General features: G+C 34.1%; 1 pseudogene; it reads left to right on the top strand.

The window, feature by feature from the left end:
• The first annotated feature begins 8,119 nt into the window (after nt 1-8,119).
• LOC149542929 (T-complex protein 1 subunit beta pseudogene) overlaps nt 8,120-21,450 on the top strand; it is a 119,212-nt pseudogene continuing 105,881 nt past the window's right edge.

Genomic DNA, 21,450 nt, shown 5'->3' with positions numbered 1-21,450 from the left:
CTTGCATAGGTGAGGATAGTCAAAACATTAGAAAATTGGTGAGATTAAATGCAAATGATTCATATACTTCTACCTCCCTTCCATAATTTTAGAAGACTGGGCTACCCCAATAAGTGTAGAGGATAATTTTTTTTTGAGACTTCTATGCTTCCAGAATATAAAGTTTTTAACTTCATATCAGAGGTTGAAGATTCTTTTTATCTTAAAGAGTGTAAATACCCTACTATCGAATCTTTTAATTTACAAGATGAAGTTATCCCATGCTCTTCTTAAAAATCTTGTAATAAAAGTAAAATGGAATCATGCTTTGGAAGGCAACCTCATAACTCTAAAAACCTACTTGGATAGGAAGATTCTAGAGAAAATAGGGAGCAAAACAATGGTGAACCTGCTGAAATATTACATCCCTCAAAAATGTCAAATAGCTTGGAAAGTAGTTCCTTTTGTAAAAATGAGGGATGCAACTATCCTCCCTACAAATTGTACCATTGACCAAATTTCATAAAAATGAAAACACAATGAAATTTTTAGCATTTGATCTTCATGATCTATATATTTTGTGATCCAAAACAACAAAATTTTTGAGAAATTTTTGTTATGTTTTTGTGAATTTGAAAAAGAATTATTTTTAAATTTTTTGTTGTGTCTTTAGCCACAAGAAGGCTCATGTGACCCACCCAACAAGAAGTGTTGCAACTTTGTGAAGACCAAGCACTACCAAGAAAGAATGGTTTAAGTGAAGAAAGATTTTTTGATCTCTTTCTTTTTCCTTAGCTAAGAAGTATTGAATGTTGATCTTGATAATTTAAAAATGAATAATTCAACCTCGTGTGCAATTAGAGTATGATATCTTTTATTTTATTTGTGAAAAAGATGAATTTTTTTCAACTCGGACTATTATATGATCTACCTCCTTGCATGAAAGCTTTGGTGGTGAAAGTGAAGCTAATGCATGTCTTAGTGAAAGTGCTTTAGACTCTACAAGTTTTGAGGGAAAAGAAAAATCTGAAATGTATGGAGCACTTAACCTCAATCATCGTTGGTCTTCTTAAATGGTACTTTAATTGGTGAGGCAAAAATCATTGAGAAATACTTGCCACCTGACAAGCAAGAGAGCTCCCATGTAGATGATTCATGTATTAATTTACCTTATGCATTAATCTTAGATAGAGAGTTTATTGGGTTTAGTAGCAATAGAACATTACCAAAGTCCTACAACCAATATTGACCCCATGTTAGATGAAGCTTCTTTTTTTCTAAGGGTACACTTTTTAGAAAAAAAAGGGAAATAAAATGAAATTTTTGAAATCTCCCAATTATGTGGTCAAGACAATTAACACTGCAACTTTGTAATATTCATTTAGTAACAAGGTGATCTCGATTAACACTAGTTTCATCCAATTTTTTCTTTTTTAACTAAGTGAGCTCAGTTAACACTCAACTTCTAAAAACTTCTCTTTGACACCTAAGTGAGCTTGGTAGACATTATCTTTTGAACTTGGCAAACACTAGAATGTTTGGCATACATACGAAACTATCTTCATCACTCGAGTGAGCTCAACATACACTGACTAGTAAAGATATGACATTTTGTATAACATCAAAGACAATATACAATTAATCAATTATTTTCAGCAATCTCCCTCTTTGGAATTGATGACAACACAACATGTCATAATACAATGAAATCTTAGTGCAAAATATAAGTAAGGATAATATCTTCAGTTTCATTCTAATTCTCATCCATGAGAACTCCCTCTATCAATGTGAACTCCCTCTGACTTTAGTTTTATCCTTTGTCACCAAACTCTCCCTCTTTGATATCAGACCAAGTTCTCCTTCTTTGATATCTTTCATAGGTTCTCCCTTTTTCACATCTTCAAACACAATTTCTATGATATGAAAATATACTCTCCCTCTTTAGAAAATTTCTATGATATGACAGAAAACTTTCCCTCTTTGTCATCTTATGATAAAGACAATATGTGGTGAATTTCAATGTACACCAATGTACTGATTCATATGAAATTTAACCTTTCATTATTACATCAATTTGACTAATCATCAAGAATGTTTAGTTGATACATCACTAAACTCCATTTAATGAGCTTCAAATAGGGTAATAACCCATAACTTACCTCTTAGATACAAAAGTGCATCCTTAGGTAATGACTTTGTGAATATGTTTGCACTTTGTTCTTTAGTATTCACATATTCCAATCTCACCTCTTTTTCTTCCACCAATTTTCTCAAAAAATGATATTTTATTGCAATGTGCTTGGTCTTTGTATGCATCACATGATTTTTTGATATATTAATTACACTAATGTTATCATAGAAGATAACCACTAGATCTTTGATCTCTACCGTCATACATGGAAAAAATTGCTTGAACCAAACAATATTGGAACAATTGACTACTACTACAAAATACTCTACCTCTGTTGTAGATTGAGAAATGCAATTCTTCTTCTTACTTGTCTAAGACACTAGTCTCTTACCAAGATAGAATGCTTCACCACTGGTGCTCTTCCTATCATCAATACTTCCTACCCAATCTGCATTAGTAAAGGCTTTCAAATCTAAATTTCCTCCTTTCTTGTACCATAATCCATACTCTTCAATACCCTTTAGATACCTCATGATTCTCTTTATTGCCATCATATGATTTTCTTTAGGATTAGCTAAAAATATTGCCACCATACCAACTACAAGAGAAATATAAGGCCTAGTATGTACAACATATTGAAATTATTTTCAATTATTGATATGTATGTGGTCTGATCTCCCTCCTTGGAATCATCATTTTTGGAAAGCTTATGTCCAACAAACATAGGTGTTCCAACTGGTCTTGAATTCTCCATTCCAAATTTCTTTAGTATCTCCTTGATATACTTAGATTGAGTAATGTAGATACCATCTTTCTTTTGTTGAATATGCAAGCCAACAAAGAATTTGATTTCTCCAAGAATTAACATCTCAAATTCCTAACTCATTTCCTCTAAAAAAGATTTGCACAAATCATCATTTCTAGTAAATAATGTATCATCCACAAAGATTTTGGCCAACACAATCTTTTTATATGGTCCTCCTTTGATGTATAGGTTGTTGTTATCATTTGTCCTTTGAAAACCAATCTTCATCAAATAATTATGAAGTCTTTCATACCAAGCTTTGGGAGATTGTTTAAGACCATACAATGATTTTTGCAGCTTAAAAACCATATACTTTTTGCTAGGATCTACAAAGCCTTCAAGTTATTCTATGTAGACTTCTTCTTCAAGAATTCCATTCAAGAATGCAAATCTAATGTCTATCTGATATAATTTAAATCCTTTATGTGTACTATAAGCAAGTAGAGTCATAACACCTCCTAATCTTGCAATAGGATCAAAACTTTCACCATAATCAATACCTTCTTCTTGAGAATAGCCTGTCCATACTAACCTTGATTTATTTCTTGAAAATTCTCCATCTTCATTCAACTTATTTTTGAAAACCCACTTTTTGCCAATTACATTCTTTTCCTTAGGTCTAGGAATAAGAGTCAGAGTCTTATTCCTTTCTATATATTCTATCTCTTCATTCATTTCTTCAATCCAAATTTCATTATCCAAAGCATCTTTAACTATTCTAGGTTCAAATTCAATAAGAAAACATGTACCTTTCAATTTTTTCCTTGTCATTGTACCTTCTATCTTGTCTTGAATGATTTTCTCACGTGCATGGTGCCTTCAAAAATATCTTGCTAATTCAGTCACTTTGGATTTAGAACTTGTTCCACTTTCATCACCATGATCTTCTGCATCATACTTGGTTCCCACTATCTGTGACTTAGGTCCTTCTAACTCAGACTCAGGCTTAGGTTGCACTAGCTACAACTTAGTAGCTTTTGACTATGACTCAAGTCCTTTAGATTATGACTCAAGATGCACTAGCTGCAACTCGGGTGCTTCTAGAGATTTTGAGAACTTGGGAGGTGAAGTCTGATGACTTCCAATTGAATTAGGCAGTGTATTAGGTTCAAATTAAATAAACTTTATGTAGTCTTCAAGTTCTTTGCTGCTCTCTTCTTCACTCTTTTTGGCAAAATCATCAATCTTTACATGTGCACTTTCTATGATCTTATGAGTGGTTAGATTCAAACATTTGTATGCCTTCATATTCATGATTGATCTATTCCTTCTTTCTATTATACCATTTTTTTGAGGTGTACTAGAGGCTAGTACTTGTCTTTTGATTCCTTTTTCAGTGAAAAATTCATTGAATTCATTAGAAAAGAATTCTCCTCTATCTAATCTCAAAAATTTCAGCTTCTTTCTTGTTTCCTTCTCAACTCTAGCCAAATGTCACTTGAATTTTTGAAAAGCTTCAAATTTATCTTTTAGATATATTGCTATCATCATCCCATAATAATCATCAACAAATAAAATGAAATTATATCCATTGTAGCTCTCTATTCTAGTAGGTCCACAAAGGTCTATATGAACCAGCTCGAAGACTTCTTCAGAATACTAGTTCTCGCTCTTAAAACTTGTCTTTCCCATCTTACCAATTTGATAATTTTTGCATAAGCTCATATAAGGTTTCCTTAAACTAGCAATGCATCTTACTCTTTTTTTCCCCTTATCTTGACTAGGTTATCAAAGGTCACATGACACAACCTTTTATGTCATAACCAAATTTATTCTACTTAAGCAATGAAACAAGAACTTTCACTTATATCTAGGTAGAATAAATTACCTTTTGTGTGATTACTAGACCTAACCAGATTTCCTATTCCATCTAGTAGCTTGGCATTCTCATTCATTAATTCTACCTTGAATCTAATGTTATTCAACTGTGCCACACTCAGTAGATTATGTTTTAGTCCTTCAACCCAATAAGCATTATCATATCTGAGTTCATTGGTTAGAGAAATACAACCTTTTCTTTTTATGCAACTTAGTTCATTGTTTCCAAATATTACACTTCCACCATCATAGTGTTGTTCCATATGTACAAAATTTGTTTTATCACTAGTCATATGATGAGAACAACCACTATCAATAATTGATGTATCTTTTTTGCTAACATAAGAAATAAGTTCCATCTTATTAGCCTCATTATCTAATTCATCTTTTACAACAATGTAAACCATTTCATCATCATCACTACTATTAGAATCTTTAGCCATCAAACATGTCTTCTTACCTTTATTCTTGTGGTCCTTGTAGTTCTTGGAATCCTTCTTTTCTTTATACTTGTTTTTCTTCTTTTCACATTTGTCTTCTCTGTTTGGACACCTTGCAGTAATGTGACCAACTTCTTCAGAAGAAAAATAGATTAGAGGAATTTTACCTTTGTACTTTCCTTTGCCTTTGGGATATCTTCTTGCAAGTAGTGCCTCAATGGAATCAAGATCACTATCATAACTATCTTCCTTTTCACTTTTTGATTGTTTTCCTTTAGACTTTGTAGCTTTCTTCTTGAGTGACAACTTGGCTTCAAATGCAGACTCAAGATTGTTAGAACTAGGAACATAATTATCATAGTTATCTAGCTCAAATGCTATCAACCTTCCCACTAGAGCATCCAAGGTTATTTTATTATTCAGATCACATTTCATTTTTTGAATAGCTAATACTCTAATTGCATAGATAGGAAGAAGGGTTCTGAGTACCTTGCTAACACTGTGACATCATCAATTTTCCCTCTAGATGCTTTGATTGCACTAATACTAGCTTTGATTCTCTCAACATATTTTGCAATGTTTTCATCCTCCCTCATCTTCATCTAATAAAAATGACCTCCTAAGCTTTCTACCTTGGATCTTCTCACATTATCATCACCTCTATAGATATCTTTCAGTTTGGTCTGCATCTCATGAGCAATAACACACCCTTTGACCTCATCAAATTCATAATAGCTAAGAGTTGATGCAATGTCAATCATCATAATGTTATAATTCTCCTTTTCAACAATTTCTTCCACAATCAAAATTCTAGTAGGAGCCTTATATTGAGTATTCAAATATTTCAAACCTGAATCACTAATGGTTACTAGATGTAGCTTCATAAATTCCTACCATGCCTTGAAGTTATCTTTGTTCATCTTGGGAATCTATCTTCTATAAGACATCTTGACCTTTAGCTTAGGTCCTTGAAACCTTTTTTGCAAGCACCAAAGGCACTGATACCAAATTTTGAAAATATAAGAGGATTAATTGAGAGGGGAGGGGTGAATCAATTACCACACAAGTAAAAATCCCAGATCCCTTAGATGTCAGTACAAAACATAAACTCTGTTGAAACTATTGTTACTTGGTTAACACATAGGCACTTAGTTAACACTAAAAAATGTTGTAACTTGTCAAGCACTATAATATCAACTTTAACTTGACAAATACTAAACCTATATAAGTTAAGATATTAAGTGTGATTAACCTTATTAACTTAGTTGCATACTGGTGCATGAGCACCTAGGTAGGCTAAAGGGTAGACCTAGGGCTTCTTTGGTGTTTTTGGATTTTAGTGATGCTAGCTAAATCACTAGAGTAATAATAGGGTCAAATTGGTCATAAGATGAAGTTAAATAGGTTTGAAGAGTCCCACAATGCAATATTGCTCCTAATTGCTCAAAAAGTGCTCATTTGGCTCCATAGAGAATTTTTGAGTTTTGTGGGAAAAATAGGGCAATAAAGTGTTTTAGGGTTCTTATTAGGTTTTTTGTATCCATCTTAGGATTTTTGGAAAGTTTGGTATCAAGTAGAGCAAGTTTGGGTAGAAAAATTACAAAATTGCAAAAATTGCTCATTTCTTACAAAGTTGTCATTGACAACTTTTGCAACTTCTATGCAAAAAGAGAAACTTCTTCATGAGAGTCCCTTCAACCACTTAAAGTAGTTGGAAAATTATATTCCAAGACTATATAAAGTCAAACTCAACCTTTTCAAGAGGTTGGAAGAAGGAGAAATGATATTGTACGAAATGTAATTGACATTTTTCATTATTACAACAATTTCTTGTTTTTAATTTTTTTTCATGATTTGTATGGATCAAATTTAGGATTTTCTAAGTTGGAAGTGTTAGTGGAGGTTTTACTTCATTTCTTTTTATATTTTTTTACATTTTTTTAGAGAGTTTTGTGTGTTCAAATAAATTATCTTGTAAGTTAGTAGGTTGCTGTTCTAAATTGGGTAGCCAACACAAAATGGAGTCTTAGGGCCATTTCCCACTGTATGAAATGTATGGCCTCTTGGGATTTGGAGCTATAATCCTTTTAAATTATGTATAGCAAAGGAGAGACCATGGGAAGCATGATAAGCATTTTTAGTGTGATGCCATAGGAAAGCAAACCATGTTTGGTCAGGGATCACAAATCTAAAAAAGAGCATTTGGAGTGGATTGAAATGTCTAATTCTTTAGTCCAAGAATGTGGTGAGTAAGTATATGGTGAGGAAAAAATATAATCCAAAGGAGGAATCTTGGTAAGGAATCTTAGGAGTTTTAAAACCCAAACAACACCAAAATCCTTGAAACCGTTAAATTAAGCCTAAAATTGTGCTTGGGTTGTACAAACAAGTTGGAGGCTAATAGTTACAAAATATTCAAGTACTTTGAAAAGGGTACCCAAAAAGGTGATTTTTTTTGGCTTTTTTTAAGGGATTTTTCAAAATATCTAAGTTTTAATGTATTTGAAGGGCTAATTATTGTAGCATTTTTCCAAGCAATTGAGTACAAATTGACCTATGGATTGTAATTCAAATAGGGTTTTGCACTTGTTTTGGGTGTAGTATGTTGATGAGAAATCTAAGGCATGACTAGGTATTCATTTGACCAAATGGAAAGGTCCAAGGAGCATTGGCATTATTTGTTTGTTTATAGAAGTTTGAGTAATCTTATACTACCTATTGATGTGCAACAATTGAAGAAGTGGGATCTCTTTGATAGAATCCTTAGAGGAATAGGGGGTGAAAGAAGCCCTATTTAATTAGGTAGAAGACCTAAGAAGACCCTAGAGAGCTTAGGGTTTGTAAGAAAGATTGGTTGTCACATTGGAGTGGTATTAGAGCAAGTTAAAGATTTGGGAATAGATGGTGGATGTCTGTAGCTACTTGAAATTAGTAGGTGAAACCAGCATGGTGAAAAATGTAGAAATAGCCAAGGAAGTTGATGAACAAAGGGAGAAGAATATAATTCTTGAAGAATCCCTAGCAGAGGTGAAGGTGAAACTGGATGCATTTGCTAAAGTAGCCAGGAGAAAGGAAGACAAAGAATTTGAGAAGGGTAAAGAGGTAGCAAAGGAGGATGTAGTCCCTAAACCTTACCCTATCTTGAATGAATAGTCCTTATTGAAGGCTATCAAAGCCTTAAGAGGAAAATCTTTGGAAGGTGTACCATTTTTCAGTGGAAAGATGGACATAGATCTAGTCATGGACTTGATAGATGGCATGGAGAACCATTTTGAGTGTAAGGGGGTATCAGAGGCACAAAAGATTAAAGTTTCTAAGCCAAGGCTTAGAGTCTCAGCTCTAACATGGTGGAAATATTTACAAGATGAAAGAATCAACATGGGTAAGACTCCTATAGTTAATTGGAAGGCTCTATGGTCACTAAAGTGAAGGAAAACTTCCTACCTGAAGACTTTGAAATTTAGATCCATAAGAGAAGGCAAGGATTGAAGAAAAAAGACCTAGATGTGACCTCTTATACTAAAGAATTTTAGAGATTATGTTTTAGATCCAAGTAGAAAGAAGATGAGCCAATCAAAGTGGCAAGATATCTAGGTGGCTTGATGTGGAATATCCAAGAGGAGCTTAGTTTGTGGGCACCTATCACAGTTCAAAGATGCCATTAGCTAGCTCTAAAGGTAGAGGAAAAGAAAAAAAGGAAAGGAAATTATAAATTCAAGGATAGAGGAAAGGGTAGAAATAAAAGAGGGAAAAGAGGAGGATACTAGGGTAGAGGTAGTGAGCAAAAGAATCAAGGTGAAAGTAAGTTCATAGAGCAAGCTACTGATAAATCCTTAAGAGGCAACCAAGGAGGATCAAGTAGAGGGAGGGGATCAGGAAGATAAAATTCCTACTTTGCAAGTATGAACTTTTACAATTGTGGTAACTTGGGTCATCTAGCCTACAGATTCCCAAAGAAGCCTTCTTCATCAAGTTAGAACAAAAGAATGGCATATGTGCAAGAGGATTGTAGCAAAGAATCTGATGTAGACCACATTGAGTTTGAAAAAGGTGAGAACCTCATGTTTATGAGAGTGCTGATCAAACAACCATCTTTTTATGAACCTAAACATAGGAGGGCATTTTTAAGGATAAAATACAAATTCCTAGGAAAAGTATGCAAAGTGTAAGAATTTGCCTTTGGACAAAATTCACCCAAGAACTAAGAACTCAAACATAAGCACAACTGTAGACCAAAAAGAGTATGATCAAAATATTGATATGTATTAGATTCAATATATCCCTAAAAGTACACTAGGAGTGCCTATATATAAAGGCCTATGAGATGCATCTAGAATTCCTAAAAATTAACTTCATGATAAGTCATACAACTAGGCATATGTCCACTAGATATGGGTTATCTTCCATTAAGCACGAAAGTAAGTCCGATGATGAGAGGATAAGCCTAAAATGATGTATCATATAAATCTATCTTGTAGAAAAAATGTACTAAAAAGGGAGATGAATAACTGTGTTGTCTACATGACAACTTAGTGAATGATGCAAACTCCAGTGTTGTAGACACTATGTGCTAAATTAGAGCTATGTACTTCTGTGTTGTCAACATGACAACTCAAAAAGGTACACAAACTCCTAAGTGTCTCACAAAATAAATAATAAAATAATGCATTAACCTAAGAAAAATTAAGTAAGTATAAATAGTAAATACATATTTACACCAACACCCCCCCTTAAGGGCAACTTAAGGGAATGCCCTTAAGCTTATGAAAACTAGAATGAAATGCATAATGGGTCCCAACTACTAGGCCATGTTAGGTAACCATGTACATAATGAAATGCAATCTCTCATAAAGTCGAGAAAGAGGGAAAATCTCATGGGAAAAACCCTCCCCCAAAAAGAGAGATGAATAGGAATGCATGGATGGATGAAATAATCAAGACTGCCCAATTACAACATACATCCAATATATACAATAGTGAAGAATGAGACGAACAAGACCTCATAAGAGGAAAAAGTCCCCCCCAATAAGAAAGAAGAGGAAGAGAGACAAGGTAGTCCCCCCCTAATGAAGAATGGTGACCAATGAGTGTTGATCCAAGGAAGAAGCTGGTCCATGAGTGCAGAATGATGTTCCTCCCCTTTGGAAGAAACAATGCGAAAGGTACAATCCCAAAGATGTATGGTGGCCCTAAAACCTATTCAAGTGTCCCTATGTTGATGCTGATGTTTGCCCCTTCTAACACTACTGAAAATAATGAATGTAGATCTAGCAAGGATGCTTTTTGAACCTATCCCAATGAACCATCTATGTCCCCAATTGATAAAGAGACCTTCAACAACTATTTTTCATAAGAATCCATAATCACACCAACCTATAAAGATTGATCATGTAGAGAATGGACATGAGGGTTAGAGTGAGCCCTTGCAACAACTATAGAAGGATCATATTCATCAAAGAAAAGATGTAAATCATCAAGGTTGTGTCCCAAATTTATGGTGTGTGACTCTACTAATAAACTTGCAATGTCTACCAGGAAGTCATCAACTAAAGCTAGAGCTGGAAGACAACATGTACCCTGCTATGTTGGACCTTTCACTATGGCCATATAAGAATATGGACTATATTGATGTCATGACCTTTCTCTGCAACTATCAATAGAACCCCATGTGTCTAAATCTATTGAAGCACTATCGCTGGTATCACTACTAGTTTCTATAGTCTATGAAGTGTGGAGAGGATTAGACGATAAGCTCGATGAACTTTCCTCAAAGTTAACATTCTTCTCCACAAAGATCTCATGAGTCACTGGATCCAAAAGTTTGTATGCCTTAGCACCATCTTCATAACCAAGGAAAGTACAAGGCCTAGGTGTTGGTGCCTTGCATCCCCTAGATGATAGGTTTGACCATGGTGGACAACCAACAACTCTAAAGTGACTCACAATTAGTTTTCTACTACACCATGCCTTAAAAGGAGTCTTCCCATCTAAAGCATTATGAGGAGACCTATTAAATATGTGAGTAACACTGATAATGGCTTCAACTTCAAGTGTTGGATCAAGAGACTTGGCATTTATCATGCAACTCACCATGGTCTTGAGAGTCCTAATCCTCAGTGCTACAACATTTGTCTTGTGTAGACTAAATGTTGGTGGATTCTGAAGATCAATTCCCTCAAGTTTGCAAAAGTCCTTAAGTCTTCTATCCACATATTGGCTTTTGTTGTCCATCCATAGAACCTTGATGGCTTTCCTAGATTTTTGTTCAACATGAATCTTAAAGGCTTGAAGCTTATCAACCACTTCATTCTTATGATGAAGGAAGTAGACCCATGTGAAGCATGAAAAGTCATCAACAAAAGTAAGGATGTAGTGGCCTTAGTTGACTAAAGTCATTGCAAAAGGACCTACTAAAACCATGTGAACCAACTAAAGAATAATTGGTGCTCTTGAAGACTTCCCTTTATCACACTTCTCCTCAAAAGGCATATCCACAGAACATGATGAACACTCACCCTTAGAAAATTTGATGTTAGGTACACCTTTGACCATGTGTTTTGAGAAAAGTTGTTGAAGAGAGCGGAAGGAAAGATGACCAAACTACTCATGTCATAATGTGGTTTGTGAATTAGATTGAGTTATCAAGACTTGTGAAGGAGACTTAGGCACAAAGTGGGAGAAGGAATAAAGCCTTTTGTAATGATTGACTTCCCCAATACAACCAATGAATCATCTCTAAGACTGTACACCATCACTAAATCTAGAAGGAACTCAACTTTGTGACCATCTCCAAGGTGAGTGATTTGGTAAATTAAGAGGAGATTAGAGCTAAGGTTTGGAACATAGAGAAAATCTTTGAATTCCCCATTTTTTATTTCCACATGTCCTTTTCCTTCAACTTCCATTTAAGTATCATCTCCCACAAATATGTGTAGTACCTGTGACTAATTCAATGAAGAAAAGTCTCCCTTTGAAGAACCCATATAATAGGAGGCACCCGAGTCAAGTATCCATTTCATAGAAGAACTTGAGTTTTCCATAAGTGCTTTCCCTTTTCCCTTTGAAGAGGTTGGAGTTGAATCCTTGGAAGTGCTTGGCACTTGAATTTTGTTCTTCTTGAGTAGGTTTTCCAACTCATTGATTCTTTTAGTCTTGCAATGATGCTCATCATGATTTGGCTTTTTGCAATACGAACAAAAAAGTTTTTCCTTCTTTTCATTACTTCCCTTCTTGTTGGAAGAAGAATTGCCTTATTGTAAGGAGGATTGTTGTGTCTTAGACTATTATTTTTTCTTCTACTACTTCTTGTTGTTTTTATTTTTCCTTTTTTGACTTGACTAGTTCTAATCACTAGCCACCAAGGCTTTGGTGTTGGATGTTGTGAGAAGTCCCAAATCTATCAAGTGAGATTGTTTGACAATCAACATCTCTACAAAAGCATCAAATGTAGGCTTCTAGTAAGAAATTCCCATGGTCAACCTCTGAGTATTATAACTCAAAACAAATGAAACATACTTTGAAGGTAGCCTCTTCAGGATGTGATGAATCAACTTGTCATCCTTCATGGGATTTCCCCAATCTTTAAGTAGTGCCCTATACTCATTGGCTTTGTTGATGTAATCTTGAATTGTGTCAAAGTTCATTGGATCCAAGAGAAGTAGATCATCCTCAATCTAAAAACCCTTTTCCTCATCCACCTTACCATACTATGATTCAAGTTTTTCCATGTAGGTTTGGATTCCTTGAAACTAGAAATGTGAAAGAAGAGATCTCTATGTACATAGTTCCTAATAATTCCTAAATCCTATTGGTATTTTTTTTTCCAATCAATGAGTTCTGTAGCATCAATGGGTTTGAAAATTGTTCCATCAACATAAAGACTTAAACCTTTTTCCATTAATCTACTCCATGCAATATCTTTCCATGTAGAATAATTATGCAAAGTTAGAAGTGGACATTTAGGTGAACCCATGATGTAGAAATGAAAAGAGCATACAAGAGAGACACAAAAAACATAGTACACACCCCCCCTTTTCACTCAATCAAAAGACCCCCGCAAAAAAGATGTTTTTGGTACTTTATATGTAGTGTGTGTACAATAGGCCACTTGTCAAAATGAATGAAGTGGACTTCTAATTTTTCTTTTTACAACTACCTTTTGAGGTCCAAATTTGACACTAAGCACTTTAGCTAAGATGTACAACAATTCTAAAATGTAATCAAAGCAATACAATGCAGAAAAGGCCCTAGTTCTAAAAGTAAGGTTTTTGTCCACACAACCTTAGAATATAATTGTAGATATGGAAAGTAGACAAAAAATAATGCACTTTCAAAAAAAATAGAACCTGAAAAAGTGAGTAGATAATCCTGTACAAAGTGTTTGACGTTGCAAAATGAGAGATTGAATAGGTACAGTCACATAAAAATGTAATTTATAAAAAATCCTTGCATCAAAACTAGAAAAGAACACCACCACTAAAAATTTCAAGAAATTCTTCCCAAAATCAAAAAAAATTGCACCTGAATTGGAGTCCATATGAACAAGTTATGGGCTTGCAAAGTTAGGCTGCCAATTTAAAAATGCATCTGAAGAGGGGTTTGGAGGGAAAATTGCACACTTAAATTTGACAATCAAATGGACATCATAATAGTTATAAAATGTCTACTTTTGATGGTCAGACAACTAGCAAATTTAACCTCAAGAAATGTTGACATCAATGAAAAAAATCTACCTAGTGACATGGTAGTATGACTTGGCTAAGTCAATTGTATAGACATGACATGTGTCACCATATAGATGCTGGAGTGTTACATATAGAGTACATGTGGTAGATTAGAAGAGGGCCACATGGTAGGTGTATGGCAATGTACAACTATGATTAGGCTCCACGTGTCTCTAACGTGGCACTACATTGTTGGATATGATGTGTCACTCATGGTGATGTTGGTTAATAATGTGTCCATGTTGTGGACATGTAGCATGAGAGTCGGTCTTCACACTGGGTCCACACAGTAGACAAGGGAAAATCCACATGTATGATGCTGGGCAAGAAATAAAAAAGGTCATCGATTAGAGAGGTAGGGCCAGATTGCATCCTGACCATTGGATTTATGTGTTGCTCATCTGGATTTGTGGTGTGGCTAGAAAATATGTAGTCCCATCTGCTAGATAAGATGTAAAATATTTTGCTGAACTTGATGCCTACCAAATAGAATACTTCTTCTAAATTGGAAGGGCAGGGTGTGACTGTCTAGTTCTACAAAAAAAATTCTCTACTAGCCCGACTGGGGAAAAAAATTTGAAAAAAAATACAGATTTTAAAAATACAAAGAAATAATCAGATCTGAAAATTAAAATTGCAGATCTAAAAGATCATACCTGAACTTGCAAATCAGGGCCTTTAGGTTCCGATTTGCAAAAAATTTTTGCCTCACGATCAACTTTGGTCTAGGGTAGGCAACTTTATAACCAATTTGCATCAAATTGACATTCCAGATGTAATGGCGAGGTCCGTTTAGGTTCTAGATGCTCCCAATTTTTGCAGTACTCTAGATCTCGACTAAGGTGTTGAAGCAAAAATGGTCTCGAATGGCTATGTGAAGAGAAATTCCCCAAGCTCTAATATCATGTAAGAATTTTTCTTAGGAAAAAATTCACCCAAGAACTAAGAACTCAAACACAGGAACAATTGTAGACTAGAAAGAGTATGATTAGAATATCGATATGTCTTCAATTCAATATATGCCTAAAATTACACTAGGAGTGCCTGTATATAAATGCCTCTAAGATGTATCTAGAATGCTTAAAAAATTAGCTACATCATAAGTCATACAACCAGGCATATATCCACTAGATATGGGTTATCCTCTATTAAGCAATGAAGTAAGTGTGATGATGAGAGGATAAGCCTACAATGGTGTATCATGCAAATCTATGTTGTAGACAACATGTGCTAAAAAGGGAGTGTGAATAACTATGTTGTCTACATAAAAACTTAGTGAATGATGCAAACTCTAGTGTTGTAGATATCATGTGCTGAATTAGAGTTGCATACTTTTGTGTTGTCAACATGACAACTCAAAAAGGTACACAAACTCCTAAGTGACTCAAATAATAAAATAATGCATTAACCTAAGTAAACTTAAGTGTAAATAGTAAATATGTATTTAAACCAACACAAAGTAGTGGTTGATTCAAATTCTATTGATAATGTAATATCAAAGGAGGGTGTTACTAAGTTGAAATTGCAGAAGATACCTCATGATAACCCTTACAAGGTTACTTGGCTCAACAAGGGACAAAGCATCTTGGTGAATGAGAAAACTTGGGTGGAATTCTCCATAGCAAGATACAAGGACAAACTGTTGTGTGATGTTTTGACTATGGATGCTTGTCATCTTTTTCTAGGTAGGCCTTGGAAATTTGATAGGGAAGTTTTATATGATGGTAGGGAAAATTCCATAACTTTTTAAAAAGGAGGAAAGACCTTCAAAATTTAGTCCATATTGGAAGGGAAGGAAACACAAGAAAAAGTTCCTAGTGTGCTATTTTTTAGTGGGATCGAGTTTGTTAAAGACCTCAAGGATGAGGAATGCCAATGTTTTATAGTAGTACTAAACTCTAAAGAAAAGGAGCATGCAACCAAGGAACCCTTACCAATTGAAGTTAAAAATTTTCTTGGGAAATACAAGGACATAGTGAGTGATGGTACTCCAAATACTCTACCTCCTAGGAGAGTTATTAGTCATCAAATTGACTTTGTCCTAGGTGTAGCTTCCTTTCCTAATAAAGTAACATACAAGTTGACTCTAGATTAGAACATGGATTTGGCAAGACAAGTCCAAGAATTGATGGATCAAGACAAGTAAAAAAGAGCATAAGCTTATGTGCAATTTCTATTGTGTTGGCATCTAAAAAAGGAGAGAAATGGAGATTATGTATAGATTCAAGAGCCATCAATAGGAATACAATTAGGTATAGGTTTACCATACATAGGATTGAAGGCCTTATGGATTATCTTGGAGATGCTAAATACTTCACTAAGCTAGATTTAAATAGTGGTTATCACCAAATAAGGATAAATGAGGGAGATGAATGGAAAACAACATTTAAGTCTACAGTCTTAATGAATGGCTTGTAATGCAATTTGGTCTTTCCAATGCTCCTAGCACATTCACAAGGCTCATGAATGAAGTTCTCAAGGATTTCATAGGTAGATTTGTAGTGGTGTATCTAGATGATATAATTATATTCAACAAGACTAGAGAAGAGCATATCAAGCATGTTGAGGAAATTTTGAAGAGGCTTCATGAGGAGAAGCTAGCCATAACTCTTGAGAAGTGTGACTTCTTCAAGGAGGAACTTGCATACCTAGGCTTTGTGGTTTCAAGTCACATAAAGATAGACAAGGAGAAGATTGGTGTTATACTAGATTGGCCAACACCTACCACATCTACTAAAGTAAGAAGTTTCCATGGTTTGTCTCAATTCTATAGGAAATTCATTAGGACTTTCAGTGGTATTTGTGCACCTTTTTTGGATACCATAAAAGGTGGAGTCAAATCTAAGTTTAAGTGGACTTTAGAAGCTAAAAAGTCATTTGAAATGTTGAAGAAACAAGTAGCTACTCAACCTATCCTACAATTGCCTAGTGTTGAGAAATTGTTCACTTCAGAATGTGATGCAAGTGGCTTAGCGACAGGTAGTGTTTTGAGTCAAGAAGGTAGACTAGTGACTTTTTATAGTGAGAATCTTAATGAGGCCAAGAAGAAGTATCCATCCTATGACTTAGAGCTATATGCCTTTGTTCAATTTCTTAGGAAGTGGAGACATTATTTTTTACCCAAGGAATTTGTTGTGTTTATAGATAATCAAGCTCTTAGCTACATCAACACTCAAGAGAACTTGAGCAACAAACGCTTGAAGTGGGTGGGGTATTTGTAGGCCTTTACCTTCACAATCAAGCATAAGAAGGAACATTTGAACAAAGTGGTAGATGCACTAAGTAGGAGGATTATGAAACTCCAAGAGATTTAGCTCCAAAGCATTGGAATATAGAGTTTTTAGAATCTCTACAAAGAAGACGAGGACTTTGTTGAAGCCTACAAGGTATGCATGGATTTTGAGAATCATTTTCATAGAAAAGTTTTAGAATATACCTTGCAAAATGGCTTTTTATTCAAAGTTAATCAGTTAGGTGTAGGGGTTCCATGAGAGAGAACTTAATATAGGAGAAGCATAATGGTAGCCTAAGTGGTCATTTTGGTATCAAAAAAACCATAGAACTAGTGCAAAGTTCTACTATTGGCCAAAACTAGCAAGGGATGTAACCAAGTATGTGGAGCAATGCATGGTGGACATGAAAGGCAAATGAGGAATTAACAATGTAGGTTTATATCGGCCTTAACCAATTCCAAATAGGCCATGGGATTGTGTAAGTATGGACTTTATTGTAGGTTTACCAAAAACCAAGCAAGGGTATTATAGCATTTATGTTGTTGTTGATAGATTCGACAAAATGGGGCATTTTATTCCATGTAGGAAAACTAATGATGCTAGTCACATTGCCCACTTATTTTTCAAGAAGGTTGTACAGATTCATGGAATCTCATTAAGCTTTGTATCAGATGGGGATGTTAAATTTATGAGCCATTTTTGGAAAACCTTGTGGAAAAAACTTGGTACAAACATGTCATTTGGTTTAGCTTGCCATCCCCAAATTGATGATTAAACTAAAGTGGTTAATAGGACCTTAGGAAAAATTCTAAGGTGTCTAACTAAGGAATATGGTCAAAGTTGGAATGTTATCATTTGACAAGAAGAGTATGTCTACAATGATAGCAAGAATAGGACCACTAGAAAGAGTCCTTTTGAGATAGTTTATGGAATGCATCCAAGGGGTGTATGTGAATTGAGATATCTTGGTGATATGGATTAGAGAAGTGGACAAGGTGAAGACTTTTTTTAAACTATGAAGGATATTCAAGAGCAAGTCAAGAAGCCCATCCAAGATAACACTCAAAAACTCAAGGCTAAAGTGGATGAAAAGAGGACAAACATTGTAATGCTCTACTAAGCAAAACCCAAGACATATGAAAACAAAGAACACACACAAAGAACATAATAATTATATATATATAAAATTCAACTTATTACAACTATAAGAACAAAGATTGAACCGCACTCAATCTGAAAATCTTCAAATACATTATGACGCAAATACAAATTGAGTTTAATTCAATAATGAAGTACAACATCAATCTTATTTGCCAATGTCCAACATATGGACCCTACAAGTAATTAAATACTAATTCAAGAAGAAACTTCAATAGTCATCCTTAGCTACTTGCTAATAAACCTGAAGCACCTAAAAATACACATAAATGCAACACAACACAAAGGGGCTCAGTACACACTGAGTTGAAAAGCGTAATCCACCTGGATACATGTTAAAATAAATATATACATAACTATAATACAAATATCTGATTCACTTAACAAAGTGCAATACCAAAATTAATATGCAAGAAGTAAACATTTACTTATCAATGCAAAATTAAACTCACACTAAGAATAACTCATAAATGAATCATATATATACTGAGGTGTCATCGTTATGGCACTAAGGTTTTGCATCCATGTATGGTATGCTCATAGTCAACACATAAAAAAATTCTCTATTATACTTGTCAATGACAAAATAGAGATTTTCCTTGTTCTCCGTACTTAACCTTATAGGTTTAAGTCATAGGTAAGGCCAATTATCTTTTATATGTAAATAACCCACCCAATTCATTTTAATGTTATCACTATATTAATTAACTGAATAGGATAAACCAAATTCAGCCACCTCGATATATGTTCATCACAGCTATTCTTAAAATACACATCAAACAGATATACTAAGAATGTACATGCAACAAATATAAAATTAGTATACAACATGATACTACATTCTTTAATCTATTTGTAACACATCTTATTCTGCCAATTTCAAAAGTAATTTAGGTTACTATAACAATAGGAAAAAAACTATAATATTAAGATCACATAAATATAATTACTTGACATATCACATTAATGATATTTACCAAATCTTAATACTACACAATTTAACCCTACCATCGTAATACACTAAGTTAATCTTTCAAAATGACTAAGATAATAGATTTAAAGTAAATATGATATTCCTATTTTTAAATACTTTCATCAAACAAATATCATAAATCTATTCGTATTTGAAAACAATTTCCAAATTCCAAATTGTAAGTTCTACTTACATAAAAGCATAAGATAACTAAAATCTCAACATCATACAAAACTCAAAACATAATCAAATCAAAATACCCGTTCACACAGAATCTTGGCTATTCCACTAGTACCTTTCAGTTTGTCATTAACTATAATAGACTAAGTTTACAAAAAGGAAATTTAACTTTGTTTTAAGGTTTTAAACAAACTGTTCAACTTAATGTCCATTTTTCCATTGAAGTAATCATTAGCTATCTAATTTTTTTAAACTATCATATAGTTTTGAATGAAACTAGATCACATGCTCAGTTCATTTAAACATCAGCTAATATAACAGGAACCCTTTTACCAATTTCCATAAGATACAAGTAACCTATGTTGTCGCAGAGATATTTCTACTTGTTTCAAGTTTTCACATAACTATTTGACGAAATGTCATGACTAATGTTTATAATAGCAATTTACTAAATTTCCAATTATCATATGCTCTCTTAATACCAATGATAAGTAATTCAAACACAATATATTTCCACGGCATCGTCTATTGACATCATATCAAACACACAATAACACTACGTTGACAACTACTAATATAGCTTAATTTGAGTTTCATGCTAATCGTTTGACCAAATGTCTGTCCTCGATTTAATGTAGTTGTTTGATAGTTTATCTACATTTTAGGTTTCATATAATTCAAATGCCATAAAAACCACATAATTTTGTTCTCACTGGGTTCGGATTTTACTGAAGCCAACACCCACAATGTAATCTCATTTCCACAATACAAAATATACCTAGGCACAACACACTATACCATATATTCCAACATCCTCACACCCAATTCTAAGTACATACTAAACTTAGCAAAGAAACCCCGAGTTTTTCATACACTTAGAGTTTGATGTTGATGTTTAACCATATATCAATTAATACATACACCAAAAACTTAAGCACTCAGAACTCGGCTCTATGGAAGCCAAAAACTTCATAACATTATACATTTCCATACCATGAAACCAAAACTCTACTGCAAGCTATTTTTTCAAGGTATTTACACCATACCCAGATCTGAGTATGGGAATATGCACAACTCAACAACTTCATTGCCAAACTCTGCATACACCCACACTTGGGTGTCGATATGTGTCTTCATACAAAACCAATTTTAACATTCATAATTTACAATTTCAAAGAGTAACCTTCACAATAGAAATAGGATAGGGTTTAAGAGAGGCCCCCTACCTCAAAATCTCAGTAGATGGAAAAATGCTCAAATCAATTCTCTGAACTATAGCTCGACTCCAAAGCCCCAAATGCCAAATCAATAGTACACTTCCCACTATGCCAACATCGATAAACTTGAGAGAAACCTTGACAAAAAGAATAATAGAAGCTGTGTGCAACAAAAACATACTCAACCTCATAAGATAGGGCTTCTTCCCAACCATGGTGCCTATTCTTTAGCAACACCTCATAGGTGTTTCGCTTCACAAGGTAAAGCGGACCAATTCTCGGCCAAAACCCAGCAACACTGAACCAAAATGAAATGATCGACTGGGTGATAAATATCATATTAATGCCTACATTAATTTGCATTCAAAACACTGTCACACATCACCAAGCTGTGTATATGGTAGTCTCAATGCCATTGCCATATTTTGGCTTTTCAAAACAATGAACATTTTACCCTATTCAAGGAATTCGACACCCACTTAGGGTTACTTGATAATAAGAGGTAATTAAAAAATTTTAAAATAAGAAAATTGAAAAATGTTTTTGCCAATCTAAATTTAGGGTATTTAAACCCTTTCAAAAACAAGTATATCTATATACAATGCCAATTGTAGTTAGTAATGGCAAGTCATTATAAGTCAAATAATCAAAACCAAAGCAATAATTCAACTCCCTCTCAGTCACACATATGAAAATATAGTGAAAAATTCAAACACGTAGAGCATATGAACACACAATTGTATTTGCAATAACAAGTTGAACATACAACTAAAACTTTCTTTCAAATATCTAT

Source organism: Cupressus sempervirens, chromosome 8 (genome assembly GCF_028749045.1).
Source record: "Cupressus sempervirens isolate cs-2001-9-10 chromosome 8, ASM2874904v1, whole genome shotgun sequence".
NCBI classification, from domain to species: Eukaryota; Viridiplantae; Streptophyta; class Pinopsida; order Cupressales; family Cupressaceae; genus Cupressus; species Cupressus sempervirens.
Note: the sequence above shows the minus strand (reverse complement) of the source record. Positions and strands in the feature narration are given on the sequence as shown.